A 6,936-nucleotide genomic window follows, 5' to 3' on the forward strand; every position below is an offset into this window, starting at 1 on the left:
TTTTCCACTGCTTAATTACTTTTCCCTTTGATGTACTACAGTTTGTGTTTAACTTCTTCCCTTGCAAGAACAAGCAGCTCACTTGGACACGAGTAAATAAATGACATAAACACATATTTCATGGTACCTACAAGACAGTAGCTGATGAACGTCAGTTCCTGGCAGAGTCGAGGGAAAGCACAGCCTATGATCAAAACAACGTGCCTCTAACCAAAACCCAGGAAACTTCCCTTCTAATGTTGTATTTGTACAGAAACAGGCTCAGTGTCTGTACTATTTCAGTTCTTCAGGCTGAACTCCACCTACCTTTTTGTCTCAGTTTGTCTTTTCCATTTTATATTTCAGATACTTATCAATTCTTGTTCTTAAGAAATGGTTAATTTCATGTTCTGTGTCTGCTTTTATATGAAATCAGTGATTTTTGTAATTCGGAGTAGCTTTTATAAGCTTGATGCTTTTTTAGATCTCTACAACTTTCAAAGTATCCCAGTAACAGAACGAGTAAGAAGCTAACCCATGTGCTCAGCAGCTGAGTGTGCTTCAGTCAGTGCAGTGTGTGTGTCGGTAGCCAGTCTGGACTGGCACTGTGTGAATGACCTCCTTGGCTGGGAGCCTGGCACTTAGAAGGTTCAGGCCTGTTCCTGTTAGACTGGGTTTGTTAGTCTTGTTAGGCTAGAGCTCCTGAATCGCACTGGTTTGGAAGTAGTTATTCTTAAAAAGAGAGATAAAGCAACTGAAAGAGCAGGTACTTACTTATTTTCTATGGGGCATTTCCTGGTGGTGGCTGAAGCTTTGCATTCAGTTTGTATTGAATATGCTGCTGAGATACACATAATCTGTGCCAGAGAGTTACAGAAAGTGAAAAATGAACTGAATGGCTACTTTTACTGGACTGAGCTTCAGGGTAAGCAAGGTACAGCGTTTCTAGCCATGCCCAAAGAGTGCACATAGGCAGTTAATGTTCTGGAAGGAGTGATAAAATGCTTTTTGGCCTGTCACTGACTTAGAATTGTGCTTGGAGTCAGCAACTTACTGAGATAAAGGGACAAGGTATGTTATATCTTTAAAGGTTGGACTAAATGATCTTAGAGGTCTTCTCCAACCTAAATGATTCTGTGATTTGGCTTAATGCTGTGTATGTATGGACATTATGATCATCCTTGTTGGAAAGAAAACCCAGCAAAACCAAACACCATGGGAGTGTTGAGTTAGATGGCTGTAAGTAGGAGGTAATATGGGAAACCATCTGGATTGCTATATTATAAGGTGAAATGGTTCCTAAACCAAGGAGGAGTGACAGAAAACACTTATGTTAAATCAATAATCTGTTATGATTGGGTGTCTTTCTTCAGCCTCACACGCATGTTGTGGGGCAGCTGATGTTCCCTTTTGTAGCTAAGTCATCTGAAATCTTGCGGTTTACAAACTAAGCAGGTGATGTGGTACCAGCTGATGTAATGTCACCCAGGGAACAGAAAGTTTTACATGCTATCATATGCTTCCTGATGCTCAAAAATATCCAAATAGTATAGAAGCACATAGCATCACCCTTCCTCTGACCCCTATAGTTCAAGATGGACCATTTTCCATTCAATTTAACATCGTTTTCCAAAAGAATTTGGTACTGAGGACCTACATGAGACAAAAGCAACAGAATCCTATAATTTATAATTTCTGTGTAAAAATATGTGTAGTGTCCTCTGCTTGAGGACCTGCTGAGATCAGTGTGCATTGTTCATAATAGTTGAATTTAGGCTCAGCTCCAGGAAACTTCCACTTAGGTCAAACAGACATTGTGATATTTTCACCCAGTGGAGGTGGTATGAAATGACATACATCATTCTGTTATACCTTCTATATAATGATTACTTTTAAGCCCCAAATTTCTGTCAAGTTCAGAAATAAGATTTTAACATCTGGTGTTTAATTAGCTGTTGAGCGACATAAAATGTAAGCTTACTATGCCAAGAACTGTATTGTCGAAGGCTTTCTAAATGTTGGTGTTTAGGCTCACGCAAGTCAAGATAAAGGTAAAATATTGTGGGGCGTTGGAGACTTTCTGCCCAAAGTATGACTGTTATACTTGCTAGACAGGACAGTGAGGGGTAAGGCTTGTTATTACTGAAGTTGCTGTTCAAAACAACATTTTTCTAAAGTTACCTTGCTTTTCAAGTCCACTCAGTCTCATCCTTTGGCCTTAGATTTTTTTGGACAGTATGTTCAGATTAAGTATCTTTCTGATTACTTCTCAGGGAATTAAAATACCCTTTTTTTGGCCACTAGTTGTAGTTAGGACTGAAGATATCTGTCAAAATAATTACTTTAAGATGTTGAAGGTCTTAATGGAAAACAATTTTTAAATTTTTTTATTCCTCCTGAGATAAAATTGGTTTAACAGTTTTAAGAGCTTTTATTCAGAAGTTAAGCATGAAAAAGAAAAGAATAAATGCTTAGAGATTGATCATGTCAGGAATGGTCAAAAATGCAGCACTGTGGAGTAGGAGAATCTAGATAAATTCAAAAATCTGCAGATGAGCTAGAATATGCATTTAAGTGAACCGATGTTTGTCAGTAGATTGTCATATTTCTCAAGATTTGTATAACATGTAAAAATCAATTTCACCTCTAATCTTCAGTTTCACAGAAACAGAATGGTTTGGGTTTGAAGGGACCTTAAAGATGATCTAGTTCCAACACCCTTCTGTAGACAGGGACACCTCTCACTACACCACATTGCTAGAATATGCATTTAAGTGAACCGATGTTTGTCAGTAGATTGTCATATTTCTCAAGATTTGTATAACATGTAAAAATCAATTTCACCTCTAATCTTCAGTTTCACAGAAACAGAATGGTTTGGGTTTGAAGGGACCTTAAAGATGATCTAGTTCCAACACCCTTCTGTAGACAGGGACACCTCTCACTACACCACATTGCTCAGAGCTCCATCCCATCCGCAAAAGTCCCTCTTCATCTTTCTTGTCAGCTCTCTTCAGGTACTGGAAGGCTACAATTAGGTCACCCCAAAGCCTTCTCTTTTCTAGGCTGAACAAACCCAATTCTCTCAGTCTTTCCTCTTAGAGGTGCATCATTCCTCTAATCATCTTGGTGGCCTCCTCTGGGCTTACTCCAACAGGTCCATGCCCCTCCTGTGCTGGGACCCCCAGAACTGGATGCAGTACTCCAGGTGGGTCTCACCAGAGCAGAATAGGGGAGCAGAATCCCCTCCCTTGACCTGCTGGCCTCGATGCTTTTGGTGCATCTCAGGATGTGTTTGGCTTTCTGGGCTGCAGGTGCACATTGCCAGATCATATCTGTCCTCTCATCCACCAGCACCCCCAAGTCCTTCTCGGCATGGCTGCTCTCGATCTGTTCAGCCCCAGACTGTACTGATACTGGGGGTTGCCCTGACCCAGGTGCAGCATCTTGCACTTGGTCTTGTAAAACCTCATGAGATTCTCATGGGCCTACTTGTTGAGCTTGTCCAGGTCCCCTCTGGATGGCATCCTGTCCTTCAGCAGTGTCAGCTGCAACACCCAGCTTGGTGTTTACCTCATGCCATGAAGTTTCATGTCCAACACCTACAGGACTGGGTATCAACCGGCTGGTTTTGTGCTTTTGGCATGTTATCTGTCACAGTGCTTTCTAGAACCTGTTTCTGTGGACTGCACTGATTAAGTTGGAATTTTTTATTTGTGTCTGTAAACATCTGTCTCCTTAATCATCTGGAGGAGAGCGTTATGTGTATTAGGCATATGTTTTCTTACTCTTAATCGTTGCAATGGTATCTTTAATTTACTTCGGAGTTTCTTTTCTCCTGGCAGGGAAGTTGAGAGTCTCTGTTACTGTCTTATCAAGTGGTGTTATAGCCAGGAGACAGATCAGCTCAAGGCAAGTTTTTGCTTGGTCAGCTTCCAGAACTTGTCTTTTGTAAGTGTAGGATAAGCACTTAATCTGTAGTGTGTAGAAACCTCATCTGGAACTATTAAAAAATGTTAACATTGCCCATGTTTCATATTTTTTCTCAAGTCTTTGTTTAAAAACAAAACTATTCCATGCTTACTTGAGGGTTTCAGAACTGTTTAATTAAATTTAATTTTTGCATAGCTAGTTGGTTAAGTTTCAGCACAACACTGGTGGTAGATTTGCTTTTGGTGTAGTGTGATCTGGAGAAGGAGATGGGGCCACTAAATTAGTGTAGAATTTGGTATGTGTTCATGTGGATATTAATTACTAAACGGTTTGACTCTTTTTCCAGACATGGCATATATGCATTTTATGTGTATCAGGTAGATGTTGGTTGTAGGCATCCTTGAGGTTAGCACAATTCAGACTCAGTTGCATGAGTCGTTGTTAGTAATGATAGTTGAGATCAATCCATTTACAAAACTGCATTGTCAGTTCTCTCTTGGACTTGCTTTATGCTAGGAGTTTAAGTAAAATTGCTCATGCTGTAGCACTTAAATATAAAAGTTCATGCTTTGAGTGTTAAGAGTTCATATGGAGAAGGCTCCATGTGTCATATGGATATATTCAGAGTATATCAGACATTATTAGCAGTAATAGCTTTCAAGACCCTTTTGCCAAGCTAAATACTGATCACAGTTTCGCTAGTGTTGAATACTGAGAGGATGTGAGCATCATGGTACCTTCCACTTTGTTGCCCATGTTGGTTATGTTTGGTTTGAAAACAGCTACATAACACAGTGTGATTTAGACTCTCCCCAGATGGTGGCAGTGGGTGCTAGTGGTTGTGCCCACAAAGCTTTCTTGGGTGTCAAAACATGTTAAGCATTTTAAAAGATCTAAATACTTGATTTAAGACTGTAGGTCAGCGTGCTGCATCATGTATTCAGTGGGCTAACAGAAACTCTTTGTTGTTTGATTTCACATCTGTAAGACAGCGCAGGTACTGAAAGTCTGGTTTCAATGTGTTGACATTCCGCTCTCTGGAACACAGTCATAAATGAATGCTCAGTGCTCTGGTTTGCTGTTGTCTCTGTAGAGAGATGCAGAAATGTGCATCTCTGTCTGTTTGTGTCCCTACAGTGGGATCTTCGCAGAACCCCCCAGAGGCTCAGGATACTTCAGCCCAGAGTGCATGTTATATGTGTTTCTGTCATGGGGTACAAACTTTTGAAATTAACAACCTTAATATCAGGATGTAGCCAAAGTTAAAATTTGGTGTTATACAGCTAAAATATGTATCTTTGATGTTCTTCTTAATAGCTTCAGAATGTCTTTGGTGTTCTTTTGGTTTGGCTTTTTTTGGTAGTATGACTTCATTCTCAGTGTTTGAGCAGTGCTTTGAAGATCTGGAGATTAGCTGCACTGCTGAACTGCAAGTTTGGTTTTGTTTGTTTTTTTTAAATTGAGGATTAATGGCCATTAAAATCTGGCAAGTGGCTACTCCAAGTGATTGAATTGCTTTGGTATTTTGAACACTAAATTTACAAGGCTGGGGGACTCCTCATTTATTTAGGAGTTATTTGTATATCCTTTTCTAAAGAGTTTTTATGTACCTGAATATTTCTTACATGCTAATTTACTAAATCATGTTACATACAATTATTGACTTGTGTTCAGGATGTTAGAATTTAGAAATCTGAGGCTTTTTGTTACTTAATACATTTTCTCCTTGAGGACATAACCTTTCCTAGTTGGCCAACTCCATTACTTAAATGACAGTAACAGTTGAAATGTGTTTTGGTTCCTGTTATTGTGTGTAGCAGTGACACAGCAGTGAAGGGTCTAAGGCTATTTAAAAACAATTGTATTTTGTACAAAGGAGCAATATCCCTTATTAGAGGATGAGATGGATGGGGATTCTAAATAGTGTTTGAAAAGTGACTCAGCATTGAATGAAGGATGGGTTTTACTGGGTTCATTTAGATTTCTTTGGAGTTGTTTTTGGTTTTGGGTTTTTTTCTTGGGTATCATTTGGAAAACTTGGTATTTCTCAGTGTGTTGAGTTACTTGAATTATTTATATTAATACTTCTTACATTTATTTTCAGACAAATAAAACTATTCTGATTCTGTTTCAATGGTTCATAAACATGACATCCTTTTTGAGGGGGAAATGTCTAGATGCAAGTTAGTGCTCATTTTTGGGGGGTCTGTGTGGTTTACTCAATATGAAGTATTGGTTTGTGCAATCAGATGTCAGGGCATTGTTTGTATCATGATCAGCTCTTCCTGCTGTACCTCGACTACCAAACAAATGGAAACAACATTTTTAGTGTTTGAAACTAAACTATCTTATCACTAGATAAATAGTAGCACTTTACACTTGAAGGTCTGTTTTTAGTACTGAAACACAATTTTCAGTGCACGTGTCCGTCTTGGTCACATGGTAGTATTTTGGTGGCAGGTTTTTCAGTCCGAGTTTAAGAGCCTGCTGCACTAAGGGCTGGTGTCTCATGTGCTAAATAAAGCTCTCCAGATCAAAGAACAAAGTGAAAACAAGAATCCTGTGTCATTGGATGCATTGCCTAGGCTTGTTCATTTGTCTTTTTATAAATTATTTCAGTAGCTAATGCGTTTTCCAGTGCAGTCATAAGTATGACCTCTGCAGTGCCCTAACAGGTGTGAAATTTAGAGCTGTGAGTTCATGACCCGTTCTGCTCCCTTTCTCAAACTCTGTTAGAAAACAAGGTTGCCTAAATTGGGTTCTGTACCTCCCTGAATAATGTCTGCTGTGGTCTTCATGCTGGGGATCAAAAACTGCAGCCTTGTGTAATAACTTCATTGTCTATTGGGGTATTTGTTTAGCGTTTAAGAGTTTTGAACTGCTACTTTTCTCTTGCTGGAAGATCATTGATAGTCTGTGACAGCCCATGCTCATTTCATTTGTGGGTGCTTTTTGTGAGCAATTATCATCAGAAATGCTGCAGTAAAATTGGCCGCATACCACAAATGTTTCTAGAATGAAATC

Source organism: Acanthisitta chloris, unplaced genomic scaffold (genome assembly GCF_000695815.1).
Source record: "Acanthisitta chloris isolate BGI_N310 unplaced genomic scaffold, ASM69581v1 scaffold1629, whole genome shotgun sequence".
Lineage (NCBI taxonomy): Eukaryota > Metazoa > Chordata > Aves > Passeriformes > Acanthisittidae > Acanthisitta > Acanthisitta chloris.